General features: G+C 41.1%; 1 pseudogene; it reads right to left on the reverse strand.

Annotated features, from left to right (window-relative positions):
- Positions 1-4,354: 4,354 nt before the first annotated feature.
- The window catches only part of LOC115804745 (uncharacterized), a 37,137-nt pseudogene continuing 21,231 nt past the window's right edge, over positions 4,355-20,260 (reverse strand).

The following is a 20,260-nucleotide window of genomic DNA, read 5'->3' on the forward strand; positions in this document are numbered from 1 at the left end:
GTACTCTCTGTCACCAAGCAGGTGGCCATCAAACTCTCCTGTAATTATACAGTGGATACATTTTAAGGGTGTTAAAAGAGGGAGACAAGGGAATGATATTTGTGCAAAGCTTTACTTACCATGTGCAAATCCGTTGCTCAGGGTACACTAATGATACATTCGTATATCATGCACAGAGCTGGGCCACTGGCTTCAACATTTGTGATAAAGTGCACTGCATCACATATGATCTTGACAGTGCAGAGAATGAGATACATTAGTTGCAGTATATTGTGATGTATAGTCTTTGTTATTGTAAGACAATAGTCAGTGTACCTGCACATTAATGTTGTGGAAAGACTTCCTATTCACATAGTCAACTTCATTAACTGAAGGAGCAGTGATAGGGATCTGTGTGCCATCGATGCAGCCCATGACACTGAGAAACGCTGCAACATAAAAACTAACGATTGATCCCAGTCTGAGGTCGCAGCAGAATGTCATGAACACGATATAATTTAAAATATCGTTACCTTTAACTGAATGATTCTACATCAGTCGCCTGCAATCCTGTGTAATTCCTCTTTGATGGTCCTTAGAGGTCTGACACTAGGAAAATGTGCAGTAGCCGTTTAAGTACAAGGGACACTTTTTACGGCTCTACAAACAGTTGCTTTCCCGATATATTCGGCGTCGCCAGTGTGATAAAGGAAACTCCCGTCGGCAGAAATAAAAATGAAGAGCAAAGAACTTACTCCGATCTGAGAGCAAGAAGTCCACGGTGTGTAATATGTAGGCCGTTGTTCGGATAAATGATAGATTGTGATGAAAAACGGTAACGCTCGATTACGTAGTCATCAGGGAATGATAATACATCTAATTGGGGTCTCAAAAACTTCTCCCGACATAAGGCTATGCGAATTAATTTGGTTTCAACACCGATCGGGTTAGCGACGAAAGGAGACGCCATGTTTTACAAATGCTTCAGGTTCAGTCGGAGGGAGGAGCTAGAGAGAAACTCGGGATTTGTTGAAGAAAACCTGCCAGCGAGCAGGTTAGGTTCACAGAGTCAGTTACTGCGGTAACTGAGCCAGAGTTTGAGTTACCTCGCTTTCTGAAGCGGAAAACCCAGAGTTTCCCTCATCTCAGGGTTAACAAACTCAGAGTTTTCACTAAACCCGCTTCTTGAAGTACCCCCCATGGTAAGCCTCCAACGTCAACATTAACCAGTGGGTGCCGCCATGTGATCAGGCCTTTACTTAAAAAAACAGAAGCTTGACCCTAAAGCCCTAGCAGCATAGGAAAAGGAATAGTTAGGGGGTGAAGCTTCAAAGGGAGAAAAATGTCTGGCTTTAACCAAGTTTCACACAAACCCATCATGTCCAGGCTAAGATCACTGATCAAGTCACTAACCAGCAACACCTTATGTAAAAGTGATCTGATATTGGAAAAATTGTAGCTGCTCAGCTAATAGCCCATATGTCCTTTGAAATATTTCAGCCAGGCTTCAGGTGTTTTCACTCTACTGAAACCATGCTTACTAGAGTAGGGTTTATTAGTCATGGATGCTAGTGCTACTTCTCTTCTTATTCTGCTTGATCTGAGTTCGGCATTTGACACTGTCGATCACACTATGTTGTTAAAGCGCCTGGAAAATCAAATTGGCATTCATGGCCTGGCGCTCTCTTGGTTTAAATTTTATCTCTCTGAGAGAAAGCAGTGTGTCCACTATAATAATGTGACTTCTGAATACTGTAAGCTTAACTATGGTGTCCCTCAGGGATCAGTCCTTGGCCCTCTTCTATTCTCTATTTACGTGCTCCCTTAGAGTGACATTACTTATAGTTTCAACATTAACTTCCATTGTTATGCTGACGATACTCAATTTTTTTTACCTATCCAGCACAATGAACACTCTGAATTCACTAGCCTTGAGGCATGTCTTTGTGCTATTAAGGGTTGGATGTCTTCAAATTTCCTGATGCTTAACGCAGGCAAGACTGAAATGCTGGTCACTGGTCCCACTACGAATAAGCATCTTTTTATTGATCTTACCCTAAATTTTGACAACTGCATCATCTCTCAAAACTCTTCAGCTTAAACCTTAGTATAATTTTTGACTCTAGTCTCTTGCTAGTCACTCATATCAAGAACACAACCAAAACTGCCTTTTATCACCTCCTTAATATCGCTAAAATTAGGCCCTTTCTAAGTATGGCTGATGCAGAAACCATTGTTCACGCATTCGTCACGTCTGGTCTTGATTACTGTAATGTTCTGTACTCTGGCCTGCCTGCCTCTAGTACCAAAAGTCCTCAGCTGCTCCAAAATGCTGCTGCCAGACTTCTGACCAGAACAACGAAGTTTGATCACATTACACCTGTCCCGGCTTCCCTTCATTGGCTTTCAGTTCATGCAAGGGCAGATTTTAAGGTCCTCTTATTAACATATAAAATTTTACATGGGCTTGCTCCTGCCTACCTTTATGACTTAATTACACCCTATAACCCCCCTCACACCCTGCACTCTCAAGATTCTGGACTATTCGTCGTTCCAAGAGTTATGTTACTAACTTTTAAGCACTGGTTTAGTGAGTAAAGTTAAACAATGTACCGCTTAATTTTTAATTAATGTGTACATTTCAATTTCTAAATATAGATTGATAACGTTAGCTATACAGCTAGTGATTGTACTGTCTGCATTGTTAATAAAGAAGTGACATTAATGAGACTGATTTTCTCTATCTATGTATTCCACAAAAATGAGAACATTCACGCAATGAATTTTAGTACCCATTGTTATGTCTAATTACCAAAATTGCATAATAAGCAGCAGCTCGCTAGCAGCGGGTGTCTCTAGCGGGTGTTCCTGCCTGCATACAGAGACTCCGTTACTCCCTGGCATTGGATTTCTCGGGCAAGTGATCCTATCGGGATAAAGAGACACTGTTTCTCTGTCGAAGAAAAGGACAAAGTAACAATGAAGCGAGATATTTGTACGGCCAAAGTTTTAATGTACTTTCTCTCGCGCAGTTGCAACTTTAACTTCAACCGGCTAATTACACTGTAACGCACACAATATTCGACGGAAGAAAGGTGACCGGATCCCTTTTTATTTCTTTAAACGTCGATGAACTAAATCAAGAACCCTTCAAGATCATCGTACGGGCCACCGAGCCCTGAAGGTCTTCAAGTGACAAGGAAAGGGACTTCTCCCTGGACCTGTGAATCGCACTGCTCATCAGGTCACCTGACGCATCTTCGGTCGCCACGCAATGAGCTATTCAAAGTAAGGCTGGCATCAGGGCACACTTTAGTATTAAGATTATATGCAGTTAACGTGAAGGAAGTGTTGTTATTTGAATTCTTCTTCTCGTTGCTCATCCCCACTCTAGTTGGTGCCTAGCACACATGCTTGCGCACAACATCCTCATACCACGCATACCTATTGCCTGTGCGCCTGCGCACAGCCTCTCTCCCTCGCTCCTCCTCCTCTTTTCTGTGCGCCTGCGCACAGCCTCTCTCCAAAGAACTTCTCCCTCTCTCTTCAGTGCGCAGCTGGGCACACACCCACATACACGCACGCTCTCTCTCTCTCTCTCTCTCTCTCTCTCTCTCTCTCTCTCACACACACACACACACACACACTCACGTATCTCTGGTCTAACACTCATTCAGTCATACACTGAATACTTGTACATAGACTCATCACCATTATATTACCATTTACCCTTTGATCATTCTATTTGCTGCTGATTATTGATTGTACCATATCAGTATTAGTTTGCCAAGTAGTATTGATTATGTTAATAAATAGTATCTTTGAAATGAACTGTTGTCCTGTCTGTTTCTGCCGCAGCATTCACTGAATGCCAACCTCTGCCATCAAAGTACTCCCAATTACCTTCATCAACCTTGTTGTCCATGAGTGTTATGGATTTAGTAGTGTAATTGTAATACTCTCTAAGACTGTAGCACAGTGTTACAGCTAGCTTATTCCATTAATCTTGGTTGTTTAATTATAAAATATTGAACACCCAAATTAATGGTTAATAAATTATAAGAGACTGATTTTTATGAGACTGATTTATTAATCCTATCACACCTACATCTTTTGGTGTCCCTGTGTTAGGATTGCAATTGTACCTACAAAAGAAAGAAAGAAAGAGATAAAAGATACATCTTACAGATGCGCTGAGACGCATCATCAGTGATATAACCTGGGGTCATTGGGTGTTTCGGGTCTTTCAACATCAGACACCCTCGCTTGATCAGACCCCAGCTTGCGTCCCAGCAGCATTCGACCACAGATCTGCCCTCATGATCCAAAGCCACCCTGTGGCTTTCTCGGCAGCTTCAGTAGCAGATCTAATGGCCTACCTCTTTGCCTCCCTGGTGATGCCAAGTAATGTAAATGCTTTGCAGAGTGAACGCCCTGCAAATCCTCAGCAGCCCACCTCCACAGGCTCACAGCGAGTTCGCCAGCCCTGCCTTCTGCACTCTTCCACAAGCCCCTGGTGTTTTGTGCGCTTCCTCTTGTTTGCCTCATCCATGCACTCTTCCCAGGGCACTGTGAGTTCCAGCATGATCAATTGCTTGGTGGACTCTGAGACAACGATCATGTCTGGACAAAGCTGTGTTGTTGTTATCTGGGCTGGGAACTTCAGCTGTTTACCCCCCTCGCCAGTTGCCAGTCGACGGCAGTGGTGAGGAGGCTGGACTCTGCTCTGGGTTGTTGGTGGGGCTTCTCTCCGGCTCTGAGGAACGTGGTAGTCTTTGGCTTGTGGTGGCCCTTGCTGGTGCTGATGGCTGTGGCTACACTCTCAGCTACTGCCTGGAGCACTTGATCATGGCGCCAGCGATAGTGCCCATCTCCAAGGGCTTTTGGGCAGCTGCTAAGGAGGTGTTCCAGGATCCTCTTCCCGGAGAATGAGGGCAGGAAGGCATCTCACTTTTGCCCCAGACGTGAAGGTTTGCTGGGCTTGGTAGGACGTTGTAGACAGCTTGGCCCAAGAAACTGATGCAATGGAAGTCTGCTTGCCAGATGTTGGACCAGGTGATCTTTCTTTGCAGTACATTTTCCCATCTAGTCCACACTCCTTGCTGTCCCATCGTACCTCCTCCACTCCTGCCCGCACTTCCTCCTGGACAAGATGTTGTCGCTCTTTGCCCTGGATGTTGTTGACCCTGGTCACCGGGAAGTAGCCTATGCCTGCATGCCCTGTAGCTATGGACCCTACCAATGCCTTCTGCTTCAGTCGTGACTCAACCACCTCCAGGGATTTGCCTGCGCTCCATTTCCTGCCTGTTTGGAACTGGATGCCGGCAGATGCCACTTTTGGATCCCTGGATTCTCTGTACTGGAGAGCTTCCCGTGTTCGTGTCACTATGAATTGTTCAGCAATGCCACTGATCGGGAGCTGCAAGATGTTACTGGTACCATACAGGGCAGCACTGTTCAGACTGCAAGGTAGACCTAGCCACCTTCGCAAGTAGCTGTTGATTGTCCTCTCCAGGGCCTCGACTGTTGTTATGGGCACTGCATACACCAACAGAGGCCACAGGATCCGGGGTAGTATTGAATGCTGGTAAATCCAGGCCTTTAACCTCCCCAGCAGGCCTGTTTTGTCCACCTTGGTTAGCCAGGCCTCGAGGTCTTTGCTGGTTTTCTGAAAGGAAGCAGTGTCTTTTAAGCTGCAGTCACAGATCTTCTCAAGGCTCTTGACTGGCTGCTCTGTAATGGATGGGATGATGGCTTCGGCCAGTGAGAACTGGAACTTGACCAATTTTTCCCCTGTTCAGCACTAGAGACCTTGATTTTGTTGGTTTGAAGCTCATCCTTGCCCAGGTGATGAGCTTCTCTAGGCCTTGGAGTATACACCTGCTGGCTGGGACAGATGTTGTAGTGACAGTGAGGTCCATAAATGCTCTTATTGGGGGCTGTCTCACTCCAGTCTTGGTCAAATTGGCCCCTGCATTATACCTCTGCTGCCTTGACGATCATGTTCATGGCAAGGGCGAAAAGGATGACTGAGATGGTGCAGCCTGTTATAATGCCTTTCTCAAGCCGATGCCAGTCTGATGTACCAGACCCAGAAGTGACTCTTAGCCTGAAGTTACCATAATAGTCCAGAATAAGGTCCTTGATTTTACAGGGTATATGGTGTCGATGTAGGGCAAGCTCAACGAGTTTGTGTGGTATGGATCCGTACGTGTTTGTAAGGTACAGCCACAACACAGTCAGGTCTCCCTTGCTTTCGTGTGCCTCCCTGATAAGCCGTGTGACCACACCAGTGTGTTTCAGACACCCAGGCACTCCAGGGATCCCACCCTTCTGTATGGAGGTGTCAATATAGTTATTCTTCAGAATGATCTTGGTTAGTCGTCGTGACACGATACTGAAAAATACCTTGCCTTCTACGCTTAGCAGTGAGATGGTTCTGAGAAGACTGATGTTCTCAGAGAAAGAAAAAGAAAATTCTCTAAATATAGTCTTAAATTTCAACCACCCTTTTTTCCCCACACGTGGCACAGTATTCATTGGACCTGGGTTCTACCCGTGCTTTAACTCTAAAAACTGAGTATAAAAGAGATTTTGTCATCTTTCATTTTAAAATACATCCCAGTCAATTCCTTTTACTCATCTTTCTCATTTCCCTCAATTCTTTTAACCCAATATGCTGGTATCGCTTTTACTGAACTCTGAACTGCTACTTTACTTTGAACCTCATCACCTTTGTCTCTGTGGGCAAAACCCCAGGTTGTTTCTCATGTAAAACATCCTTAATCTGCTATAATAAACTCCTGCATGTAACCAGCTCTTAATGTACACAGCTATTTATCATCGAATCAAAATTTGTGAATTTAGGAATGATGACTTCAAGAGTCAGCTCCTCTCTTTCATGCTAAATATTCTCTAAAAATTCCCCTGCACCCTAAAGACTTCTCTGTAAAACTCAGGCACCTCAGCAAACAAGTCCTCTTTCATTTTTACGTGTAAAATTGCCGTATTCCCCATCTCCCCTGCTGCATTTATTGATAAAATATCTAAATATTTCCTTCCATCCTCTAATACTTTTGTCAAGGACAGGAGCACATTTTTCTCTCCAAGGGCTTTTCTACTGAGATGCAGCATTAATATTTCAATTGTATATCTCTTTGTAAAAATCTTAATAAATGTATCAATTTACCACTTGCTTTAGGTAATGACATACTATGCAGTGTTTGTTTCCTTGATAAGCTGGTGGAACCATCTATGCCATCAAGATGCATCCAAAAGGAGAGGAAAATAGGACATTGTTGCAAAAGCCCTGACAGAGAAGCACCCATGATTGAAAGAGCCTGGATCTGCTTTTGGCTGGTATGATTTAACATCAACCTAAAGTTTAAAATGGGAAATTTTAGGTATTGGCTGTACATTGCTGGTTGTTCAGAGCTCACTGTGAAGAGCCAGAAGAGGTCGGCATTGGGGAATGAAGCCAAAACAATAAAACAAAAAGTCAGAGGTAAATTTTCTGCCAGGCTTTCCTAAAGGAAAAAATTCTAATTGTCTTGAAGTTGAGAGAAGTACTTTGGAGTATAGAAAAGCAAGGTGAACTGGAGCCAAGTTGGTGTGCTTATGGACAGCACATTTTTCCTTGAGGTGATAGAAAGTGATTGAGAATGAGCCTGTATTCAAAGATGTGAAGAGCAGGTGGCCTTCTTTGTTTGCAGAAAGACAGGTTAGTATCCTTTCCTGGAAAGCATGGGTTGCTTTTACAGCATAGAATTACATTGCAGCATACAGTAAGTGAATAATATTGTTGAACCACATAACGATCTCAGTATTGTAACGAACGCTCTCTATTTCTCAGAATAGAAAGGGGCTACAAACGCATAAAAGGTCTGGGCGGACTATTTGCCTATACTACAGCTGCTGGCGATAAAAAAAACTATGCCGTCCTCTTTAAGATCACAGTAAGGACACAATACATATTACTATACACACAAACCTCCGTTGAACTGTCCGTATTTATAACAGAATCGAATTAATCCCCCACCATACATTTATCCCGAAAGAAAGAAAAAAGAGCGTACCAAAGACTGCGCACGTTATTTATAAAGTGCACTGGATAGACAAACAGACATCACCATACAATCAAACAACACAATTCCCCAACAAAAAATTCATGATTTACATTATATACAATCCCACAGATCCCCACCAAGAAGTCCACTATATACATCGAACGTCCCAGCTTCGCAAAGCGCACAGGTCTTTTTAATAGTTTCACTCGCGGCAGCGTACCGACCAATGATACGCTTACACCTCTCCGAATGGGACACGGCGGTCCTGTTTAAAAAACCCCGCGTCTCACCCGTCTGTACAAGTTGGCAACCGCTTCCAGGATTTTTGCCCCACAAAAGGGTAACAGAGGAAAAAAATGACCAAAAGGTGGAAAAAGACCGATTGTGTGCGTCCACGCCAACAAAAACAGTAATCCTTCTCATGTGCGACACGTATCAACACAGTTGTTGTCCAACAATGATCAAAAGGTGATGCCGCCTCTCGCCTGTGCCGCTTCTGCCTCCTCCCAACCTAACCTGCTGGCAGTACCTAAAAAAAATTGTCCCATCCCACCAACACCTCCAACTGATTGGCAGGCCAATAGATGGGACCTTAGTCCTTTTCCCGTGTTTTTTCTTTTAATGCTCGCTGTCTGAAAGTCCCATCCTCCGACTGTCTGTTTATTATTATGACAATTTTATAAACAGACATTTAAATGAGAACACAAGGAAGGAACGAAAAAAAAAAATAGACATATTAAAACATATATATTTATATATATTTTAATGGGTGACCATTACAGTATGAAACACCAGATTACTGTTCATGAAAAAACTCTACCACTGAGTCTGGTGTGAAAACAGCCTGGAGTCCAACAGGATTATGTAATAGTAAGTCTTTAAATGGAGTATAGCAGCTTACACAGATGGTTGGAACCACTTTGTTGATGAGATTGTCACACTAAAATATGTGACATGCAAGTTATTAGTTATGTTTCAGACCTCAGTGATCCTAATGAAGTGCCAAATCATTCACTTTTGAGATGTTTAACAGTATCACTGTTTTTTTTTCTCCATTTCTAGAAAAAGCTGTTATAATACTGTTACTTCATTTCATTTGACATCTCAGTCTATGGAGAATTCACTGTTAACCAACACATGTATTCGGAGGCTGTGTTTTGTGTCCTATTGTAATTTTTTATCTTTCCTCTCTGATTAACTGATGATGAAAACAAGAAGTTATAAGGGACAAATGTTGGGCTCTTGGCAGTAACAGAGAAAATCCTCCAAGCCTTCTCCTCAAGAAAATTATTGCTAAAGCCTATGTTTTGGAGGAGCAAATCATTCTTCAGGATCGGGGGGATGTGCTAAATACTTTTACTATTCTTACTGGTCTTCTTTATACCTTAACCATCAGTTATCCCAAGAAGCTAAGGTACACATATGAGGTCATCCAGAAGTGATGATAAACATTGGTAGGGACACATGCTCTATAAGAGTTCATGAACTACAGAACAAACTGCTCTTAAGAATACAGATGGCTGTCAACTTTGTTTCTTTCAGCAGTGGTTGTGCAGTTCTCTTTCACACACCCCTGTACTTAGGCACACAATCATTGTATCTGAGAGCATCAGTTGTTTATTCTATACTGTTGCTTGCATTTTCTGTTCATGTCTGTCATTGTTACCACTCTGCGTTGTATTTACCACTGGGCTCGAACCGGCGACCCTCGGGATGGGAGGCGAGCGTGCTAGCAAGAAAGCTAAAACCCACAGGCACTAGCATTGATCACTAGTACACATCTTAAAGTGTCGGGGGGGTGAGGTATACTCACTGCGCAGCACTCTACTCGCTTGCTACCGTTACACTCTAATGCACACAAATGTGCTCCTGTCCTCTAATGTGCTCAACTGTTACAAGAAATGTTAATTGTTTCAAACAACTTTCATTTTACCATTGTTGTGTAGTTCTAGTAATGTCACCACGCACACTCACAGTTGTGTCTTACTCAGAAACTGAGTGTGGCAGGGTGAAGCCGAACAGGGGTTCGGGTTGCCCGAAACGCACCAAAAACAAACAAAAAAATGGCTCCGCTGCAACTAGCACGTAAGTGCAAGGTGTTTTATTTACAGTGTAAACAAAAATGGTCCCAACCAAAGTGAAGAAAAGTGAAAAAAAAAATGTCCAAAATGGCAAATATGTACAGTGAGAAAAATATGTGTGTGTGTATATATATATAAATATATATATATATATATATATTTACAAGAAAAAACAAAACAAAACAAACAAACTAACAAAAAAAGATAGATTAACAAATAAATAAACAAACAAATCGCTACTTTCAATTCTCAAAAAAAACTCACCTCAATACACCACACAGCTACTCTCTGTACTCCTGACTCCCTCAACCTACAATGATGAAAAACCCCCTTTTGTACTGTAAGCCCCTCCCCTCGGAACATACCAGCTTCCTTTTGTTGACTTAAAATAAGATGGCAATTAATTATCCTCTCCAGTACATATACAAAATCACAAACACAAATTTTTCACTCCACAGTAATGTTTTATCTTTTACTAGTTCTGGCTAGTAACAGCCGATCATCACATACGTAAAAACCCCTTTTCGCTGGAGTGGCCCCTTCCCCCTTGTGCATCACGCATGCGCCACTCCGGCTAAACCAAATAAACGAAATTGCGTTCCTACGGTTCTGTTTGGTCCTCCCCTGCACCGGTAGTCCTATGCTACTGCACCAAACGGACGGACAAACAGAGAAGAGGGAGACACGACAACCAACAAACATTACAATGCAATAAGAACGTTCAAACCAAGTGACATGTATAATAAAGACGGGACAAACATTTAACGGGGTAATTGTGTGTGAGTGTAAACTGATAAAGACAATAACAGTAAAACCAACAAACATTTAGGTGTAATTGGGTGTGTTTGTAGGGTGCTTTAAACTGTAAGATTGTGGACGTGAATTGGAAATGTTTCTGTGTATGAAACCGGGTAACCTGCTGCGTGCTTCGAGTGTGCACCCTCGAAGCTAGCGCAATATGTTATTGGAATATGTGCATTATTGATATGTATGAATGATGTACATGAAACAGGGCACAAACACGAACGAACACTGTACAACTAGGGACACAAACACGAACAAACACTGTACAACTAGGGAAAAGTGGTTAGTTTGGGGGGAAAAGACGCCACTCACGGCCTGAGACAGAGCCCTCTGTCACACTGAGCATGCTCTCATATTGCATTGTTATAAGAGTTAATTGTTTTGATACCATTTGCATTTTGTTATGTAACTGCCTCTAACAAAATGTTTTTCAGGTCAAACATGATGTTCCTCACAGGAATACTGCAAATCAGATAACAGAACCATGCTTCTCCTTCTTAATGGATGATTTCTCACTTAGTCGTTGCAAGTTTCACTACTTTTTCTCAAAGTGAAGCTTTCAAAGGTAAAATAAGTCATTCTATAAAGGAATATTGTAATTCACACACAGAAAACAGACTCTCCGTAAATGTGATGTTTTCTCACTTATGCATTCCGTTTCTACAGTTTTTGCCCAAAAATAATGTTTTACGACTAAAAGGAATTACGCTTTACAGGAACACTGAAAATCATACAAAAATCTCTTTGTCCTCTGAATTGTACAGAACAGTTTACAGTGAAAAGCAGTTCTCCTTCTAAACTGATGCTTTCTCACTTAGCTGTTCCAGATTTTGATATGTTTGCTCAATATTGATGTTTTACATTGAAAACAATTTGTCCTTTCTAGAATTCTGCAAATCATAAGAAAAGTGTTTGTCAGTTGGATGTGTTCTTGCTTAGCTGTTGCAAATTTAGATGTTTTGATGAACATTACTGTTTTATAGTGGAAAGGGTTTCTCTTTCTATTTTTACAAAAATTTCCAGATGTCTCAAAGTGAAAGGCATTTCTCATGGTGAAATGGATGTATTCTGACATAGTTCTTGCAGGTTTCAATGTTTTTCCTAAAAATGACTGTTTTACAATTTAAAGAAGTTATGCCTCAAACAGGAATACTGCAAATAACAAACATATGAACTTCTGATAATAACAGAATTGCATACTTCCTCACTTAGTTTTGCTGGTTTTACTGTTTTGCTCAAAATTAGCTTTTTAAGTGAAAAATTATTCTGCAAATTCCTCTCTCACAAACACACACATACAGACACACACGCACGCACACACACACACACCCACAACAGCTGCAAACAATAGCATGCCAACAAAACCAAATAGTCATTTTGTTCCCAACCAAACCAAATAGTCATTTTGTTCCCAAACAAACCAAATAGTCATTTTCTTCTCCATGCATCACCAAACAGACTCCTCTCACTTACATTCACTCACCACAAGAATTTCAATGCATTTGTGACAAATGAATGTTTTAAAACTAATAGAAGTTACTGCTCTCAAGAATACACTGAGACATACAAAACAACAACAACAACAACAAAAGAAAATACTTGTGTACTCAATGCTCTCTCAAATTGTTGTTTCGGCTCTCACTGTTTTGCTCAAAGCGATCATTTCACAACTAAAACAAGTTATTCCTTACAGGAATATTTCAAATCACAAAAGAGCACTGCATGTCTCCTTCTAAACAAGATGTTTTAAGTCTTACAGATTTTGCTCAAACTGAATGTGACACGACTAAAACAAGTAGCACAGTGGAACATATGTCATTTGAGACATGTTTCATTTCATCAGTTAGTAGGAAGGGGTCACTTGTAACACAGTAGATTTGTTTGTAGCTGTAGTGGTAAGAGTTAGGTGCTCACTGAAGGTTGTGAGGGAGTTTGCAGGTTGGGTGGAATTGGATAATTCATTCAATCATTAAAGAACCACACTTGAGAAGAGGCCAGCTTGAGACTCTCTACTGTGTGGTGGTGGAATCACCAAACAGTTCCCTCATTGCCATACTGTGTGAGATGGAACATATATACTAATGAGTGACCCAACATATGTAGGTGTTGTTGAATCCTGTAATGTTGGCTTATGTTGTAAGCCAACATTAGGAGGAACTGGAGACTGATGAAGAGAGTGATCTGTGTTGAGACGGGTAGAAGAAGAATGTGATATGATGGTGGCTATGTACGCTGACGCTTGTCGTTCGCAGTAAACATCGTAATAAATAAACATCACAACTCTTTTATTTTATTGCTGATTTGCTAACAAAATGTCTGTAAATGTTCCTGCACCCACAATGTTTTTGCCCTGCCTGGGAGAACTGGCGATGCCTGTCAATGCCTGTAGTTGCGCAAATTTAACAACTATTTATTGGTGATAAATGCAACAGAGAATACCTGGCTCAAAGCCCGCAAAACAGCAATGTTACTTCATTGCCTGGGAGCCAAGGGACATCAGATCTTTTACGCATTGCCAGACACAGGTGACACTTACGCCTCTGCTGTCGCGGTGTTAGAGAAGCACCTCACCGCCAAAGTTAACATCGTAGTGGAGCGGCATGCATTCAGAAAGCGATTACAAGCACCACATGAAACCATAACACATTATGTAGCTGCTTTGAGTGCTCTTGCTGCTAAATGTGACTTTGATAATAAATCTGATTAGATGACCTGTGATCAACTGCTGGAACACCTTATAAGTCATCATATTAAGGAGAGGCTGTTATTGGAGCCAGACCTAACTGTTGTGACGTATTTTAGTTCAAAATTTATAAGGGCATGGAGAGTAAAGATGAGCAGAGACACTGACTGTGCAGTCACTTTTCATGTCAACACATGAAACGCAATGCTGATTTCTGCACCATTGTGCACTCACTCTCATTCACTCATTATCCAAGCTGCTTATCCTAATTAGGGTCATGCAGGTGCTGGAGCCTATTGTAGCATTCATTGGGCAACCCTGGACAGGTCTCCAGTCCATCACTGGGCAGACGCACAGACCAACACATTCACACCTAAGGGCAATTTAGTATCTCCAGTTCGCCTGACCTGCATGTCTTTGGACTGTGGGAGGAAACTGGAGCTCCCGGAGAAAACCCACGCAGACATGGGGAGAACATGTAAACTCCACACAGAAAGGACCCTAGCCACCCAGCCGGAAATCAAACCCAGGACCTTATTGCTTGCGCTACCCACTGTGCCACTGTGTGCCCATCGTCGTGCACCCTCAATTAAATCCATTACTCAAGTTAACTTCTCTACAGATGTTGCAGAACATTCTGCCATTTTGCTCCTCAGCCGTGTGAACTCTTGCTCCCACTTAACCCGGTACTCCCTCTTGACCTACTTGCTGCAACTTGCTTGCCCCATAACATTAGCTGCCACTAGCTGATACACGATAGCAGTATCACTTGTGTGTCCTTCATCCTCCACTGCATCAATCCCTCTTTTTTTAACTCATTTATCAACACCATCACAACTGTTGGGCTTTTTAAAGTAACTTCATACTCTCAGCAGCTGCAATATTTTGCAATAGCATGTAGCGATATAGCCTAACAATGCTAAAGCCAGCTAGACAATGAAGTTATGCACGTAGGATCAGAGACAAGACTATGCAATCCCTAATTAATATGCACACTTGCCACCAACTGGACAGGGGTGTGAATTACTTAATGTTACAGCAGGTTGCCATCAGTTTTCTAATCTGTCAGAATGATGGATGATCCTCAGATTTTTTCCACGACGGAAAATATTTGTTTAATGTGACCTCAGGTTGTACATACAAAACAGCATCTGCTCGACCGCTATTGGTGGCCATGAATGGACTTACAGGTTCAGGCCTGTATATCTTCATGTATTCCCTGTCAGTCTAATGATAAAATGACCTTCACTCACCCTGCTTCCCTGCAGCCTGTGCAACTCTCTGACGGTCCTTGGAAGAAACTGGACCTTGATATTGTTCGGCCATTTGAAACAGCTGTCCCTGGCTGTCAGTATTATTACTATTACACTGACAGATTACTTCTCAAAGTGGCCTGAGCTCGCTTCCTCCCACAGTGCTACGGCTGTTGATTTTATAAGGTTTCTAACTTCTGTCTTCAGTCGCCACGGCAACCCAGAATGCATTGCCATTGTCATTGGGCCTCAGTTCACTTCTGCTGTCTTTGCTGAGTTCCCAGAGCCACGGGTCATACATCATATCCGGACGTCAGTCTACTATCCGGCAGCCAATAGAGCCATTGAAAGGTTTCATCGTGCCTTAAGAAACTGCATACAAACAGCAATTCTGCAGTCGCAGCTATACAAATTTTCATTGTTAGAAAACATCTCCATTACTGACTGGTCTTATCTTTTATATCTTTATATATCATATGGATGCAGGCAACACCAAAAATTTATTTTAGAAAATTTTACAGCCAACTGTGTTAATATGCTCAAGCCACTAGATGTTTATAGAGTAGCCAAAAAGGGAAAAAAGTGAGGAAATATCTGTCTGCACCAAGAACAAGACAATGTGCTACACACACAGAATCGCTTCTGTATGATCAATATTAGTAGATTTTAATACTGAATGTCATTCATCAGAGAATTAGTGACTTAAAGCATTCACACAATAAAATTACTGACCAGTCAGTAATGGAGATGTTTTCCAACAAAGAAAATTTGTAATTTTACTAAAATTTGGCTGTTAAATTACAAAGAATATCCACAGGGAAAAGCTGCAATTTTACAGTAATTCATTGTTGAATTATGTATAGTACTTTGCTGTAATTTTATGGGAACTGTTTGGCAACTTTTGATGCCAGACATTTTACTGTTTTTTTTACTTTTTTTTTTTTTTTTTACAGTGTGGGAACTTGATCTGATCATGTTAAAGGTATGGCAGTAAGCACTGATAGAAAGATTTATGTCTATTGTTGCTGAAATAGACCCTCAGTTCCAGTTTGGTGGCATTGCTGCCAACTTTGGTTGGCAGTGACAGACGAATGGTTTCGAAAATCAAAAATCCTTCTGTTTTGTGAGGCTTGGTCTGACATTCATCTGTGCCACGTTTGGTAAAGTTTGGAAGAAATTTGTGGCCTGTGAAAGATTTTGAAACATTTTGAAAAAAATTGAATATGGTGGTCACAAGAAATAGACTGACATGACAAGTTGCCATGTCTTAGCCTGAGGACCTACCATGGTATCACCAGACATGTGAATCAGTTATTTATGCTGCAATTTTTTTGTGCCGCCTTAGAATGGGGTCCTGAGTCCACGCACCAAGTCTGGTTTTGATACATCAAACTGTCGCTGAGTTATGGCTATACTTCCTGTTTGGCAACTTTGCTGTCGAATACGATCAGAGAACAGGACATGCTGACATGTCCACACCTCAGGATCAAAAAAGGCATGACTTGAAATAACAATTATTATATTAGACCAAAAATGTGAAGAGTAATGAGCAAAAACATGTTTTTTTTCTATTATAGCGCCTGTGTAAACTTTTGAAACTTTTTTTTAAAAAATCCATTATGGCGGAAAATCCAGTATGGCAGAAATTGACATCACTGGGTGCGTTGAACTGCGCTTGACCCAAGAAATGCAATGGTACCTCACTTTTGAAAATTGGGCATACAAAAGTTGCATTGTGTAAACGCACCTCCAAATTGAAACTGTTGGTGACGCTAGAGCGTTCGAAGTGCGGACATGAAACTTGGTGAAAAGAATGAGGAATTGTCCCCAATGAATGTGCCAAATTTCACAACTTTTTACCATACAGTTCTAGGGGCTGCAATAGACTCTAATGGCAGAAGAGAAAGAAAAAGAGGAGGAAGGAGAAAAGGTAGAAACACAATGGGTGCTAATCTAGGCCAATTTGTATGAAGATTGGACAATATTTGTGGCCTGTGAAAATTTTCTTAATTTTTTCCAAAACAAACGAACAACAAAATAGCAGGCATTTCATTTAAGTTCGGGTGACCATATTTTGGTTTTCAAAAAAGAAGACAGCGCAGGGTGGGGTGTGTGTGTGCATGTGGATGCATTCCTCTTCTAACTTAAAGGAAATTTTAGTGTATGTCACTTTTAGTTCTTGTCGTTGAGCATGTACAGATGATGGTTGACAATGCAATGTGAAACTGCATCTCTACTTAACTGCTGCAATACATAGCCAGCTAATCTTTAATAAAACAAACATCTGCTAGCGTAATAACAGTGGGGAGATGACCTTATTTCTTTCCATTCAAGTTTTGGTGGCATTACGGCTTTCTTAAGGTCTCGCGCTGTTAATGATAATGAATGAGGTGCAATTAAACTAATATTTATGGCATGATACTGTACATGACCATCTATTGGTGGCATGCGAGAGGGCGGGACCTAAAGAAAAGGGTCAAAGCAATGCAAATGAACACACAATGAATGGCAACCGTGGACAGCAAAGGCCAAATCCCGGACATTTTTGGCAATTTAGAAATCCCGGCTGGACGTGTTTTTTAGGTCCCAAAATGAGGACATATCCAGGAAAAAGAGGACGTATTGTCACCCTTATTAAGTAGACATGTACAATTTGTCATGTCTCATCTTTGAGATCTCCCGAAGCATCAACTGACACAAGGATCACTTTTGCTAAGAGAAACACATCAACACTTACTATGCAAAAAATTGCTTTTGCTTATTGCAGCGCCCCCCCCCCCCCCCCCCCCCAGTGACCGAGTGACACAAAATTTTATGCATGTCTTTAGGAGGGTGCCCCAAGTTCACATGCCAAGTTCAATACATTAAAAAGTTGCTGAGATATGCCAAGTTGCCATGTGTCAGCCTTGGGATGTCTCATGGTATTACCAGACATGTGGATCACTTATTGAAGGTGAACACATCAACAGTTATTGGCCAAAAACACATCTTTACGCATAACCAATGTTAATTTTGGCAGGTGATTTTGATCTAGTCTTAGTTTTAATCTTTTGACTAAAATACATGTTTGTTTTTGTCATATTTTAGTCATTTGATCATTATTAGTTTTAGTCTAGACAAGTTTTAGTCACATTTTCATCAATTTGCATATTCTTTTTTTATTAAATCATAACAACGATTTCATCAAGCACACAAATATTCTTAGGCTTGCTATAGGTATGCACAATTAACATTACCAAGTCAAGTGAACAAGAAAACATAGCCGTCTGCCTCTAACTAAAAAAGTCAAGCCTTTAAGTTGATTTTGATAGAAATCTAACTTTTTATCGTATATTTCTTGGTGGCGCGTCTTCAAATGCCTGTTGAGGTTTGAGGTATTTTTCCAATCGATTTTGCACCCACATTGTTTGCAGTGCGTTTTATTTTCAGTATGAGTCACAAATCTGTTCTTTTTCTTTTTCAGAGAGTAGCCATGATATGAGTTGCCAACAGCGTTGCCAGACGGGAAATGTTAAAGTATCATACCAGAGGCTTAAAATGATTGTATTTTGAGGGAAATTATGGTACGCGAGTAATACCCAAGAGAACAAATACGTGTAAATATGTCATTTCAGAAAACATGTATTCACTGAGACGAAAGCCGTTTTGACAGCACTGACAAGCCACATTGTTTAGAGACAAACTTTGCCTCTCTCCTGTCCTCACCTTCCTGTTCAGCACCTTTTTTTTTTTTTTTTTGCTGTTTTCACATGGATGCAGCAGTAAGCTTTATCTATTGCAAACTCTTTTCATATGAGTGGGCGCTCATTTTACGAGCTCAGTTAACTTAATACTGTAATACTATAATGATAATTGCATTGCACTGGGTAAATAGAGTACTGACCCATAATTTACTGCAGTCAATATAAAATAACCCAAACTTTGATTTGTAAATAAGATTTGATTACTAGTTAAGTTAATGACAATTGTGCTCGTGAGTTAATCATCACAACAAGAATGATTGCCTGAAAAGAGTGTGAGAAGAGATGCGTAAACACCCACGTAAGATCCATATTTTATTATCTTGATCATGTGGGGAAGTAAATTAAAATATGACAGTCTATCCTGATTTCAACTACTAATGCTAAGTGTCACAAAATGATCAAATTATAGTACATTATGGGACTTTTGGCTGGTTGCCAAGTTAAGGTTAGTAAACGTTCGATTTCCAGAGGAGGGAGGCTATAATTGCTTGTCCTTTTGTCTGTCTTTGACATTATCGTTTCGTTAGTATTCGTCAACGAAAATGGTAATATACTCATTACAGTTTTTATTTTCAAAGGTGCATATGTATTTACTTATCATCTTGTTTTCGTTGTGGAAAAAAGTTCGTTGAAAAACATTTTTCGCCACAATTTTCGTCGACAAAATTAACACTGCTTATTACAGTGTCCCCCAGTGGTCAGATGACACAGAATTTTTAGGCTTCCTCAGAATCGGGTCCCAAGTCCATGCACCAAGTCTGGTTTTGAAACATCACTCCGTGGCTGTAATATGACCTCACCTCCTGTTTGGCGACTTTGCCAGTGAATACAGTTGCAGAACAGGAAATGCAGACATGTCCAGATCTCAGCATCAAGAAAGGCATGACTTGAAATACATACCATGATTTTAGAACAGAGATATTAAGAGTAATGAACAAAAACATCTTTTTTTCCTGTTATAGCACCCCCAAGTGGTAAAATGGAGGCAATTTGTTTTGGACTCCCTTTGGGTGGAGTCTGGAGTCAGTACACCAAGTTTGGTGTCAATACATCAAAGCATTGCTGAAAAATGAGCTCACTTCCCTTTTGGCAACTTTGCTACTGATTTCGATTGGCTGTGAGGGACAAACGCCCTTGCCCCCAAATATAGCCACAAGTGGCGATGGCAGGGCCTCGCATTTTTTGGCTTAGAACCTCCCACAGTATCTCCAGATATGTGAATCAGTTATTTAAGGTAAATACATCAACAATTATCAGCCCAAACACATTCTTGTTGCAGAACAGGAAATGCTGACATGTCCAGATCTAAGCATCAAAAAAGGCATGACTTTAAATAATGATCATGAAGTTAGACCAAATCTATGAAGAGTAATGGTCAAAAACATATTTTGTCTTATTATAGGGCCCCCGAGTGGTAAGATGCAGCAATTTTTTTGGACTACCTTTGGGCGTAGTCTTGAGTCAGTCCACCAAGTTTGGTGTCGATGCATCAAAGTGGTGTTGAAATACGAGCTCACTTCTGTTTTGTCAACTTCGATGCCGAATTTTATTGGCTGTGATGGACGAGTGCTTTCGAAAATCAAAAGTCAACAAATAACATTTGTGAGGATTGCTCTGAAGATCATCTCTGCCAATTTTGGTGAAGATTGGA

This window comes from Chanos chanos, chromosome 2 (assembly GCF_902362185.1).
Source record: "Chanos chanos chromosome 2, fChaCha1.1, whole genome shotgun sequence".
Taxonomy (NCBI): Eukaryota; Metazoa; Chordata; class Actinopteri; order Gonorynchiformes; family Chanidae; genus Chanos; species Chanos chanos.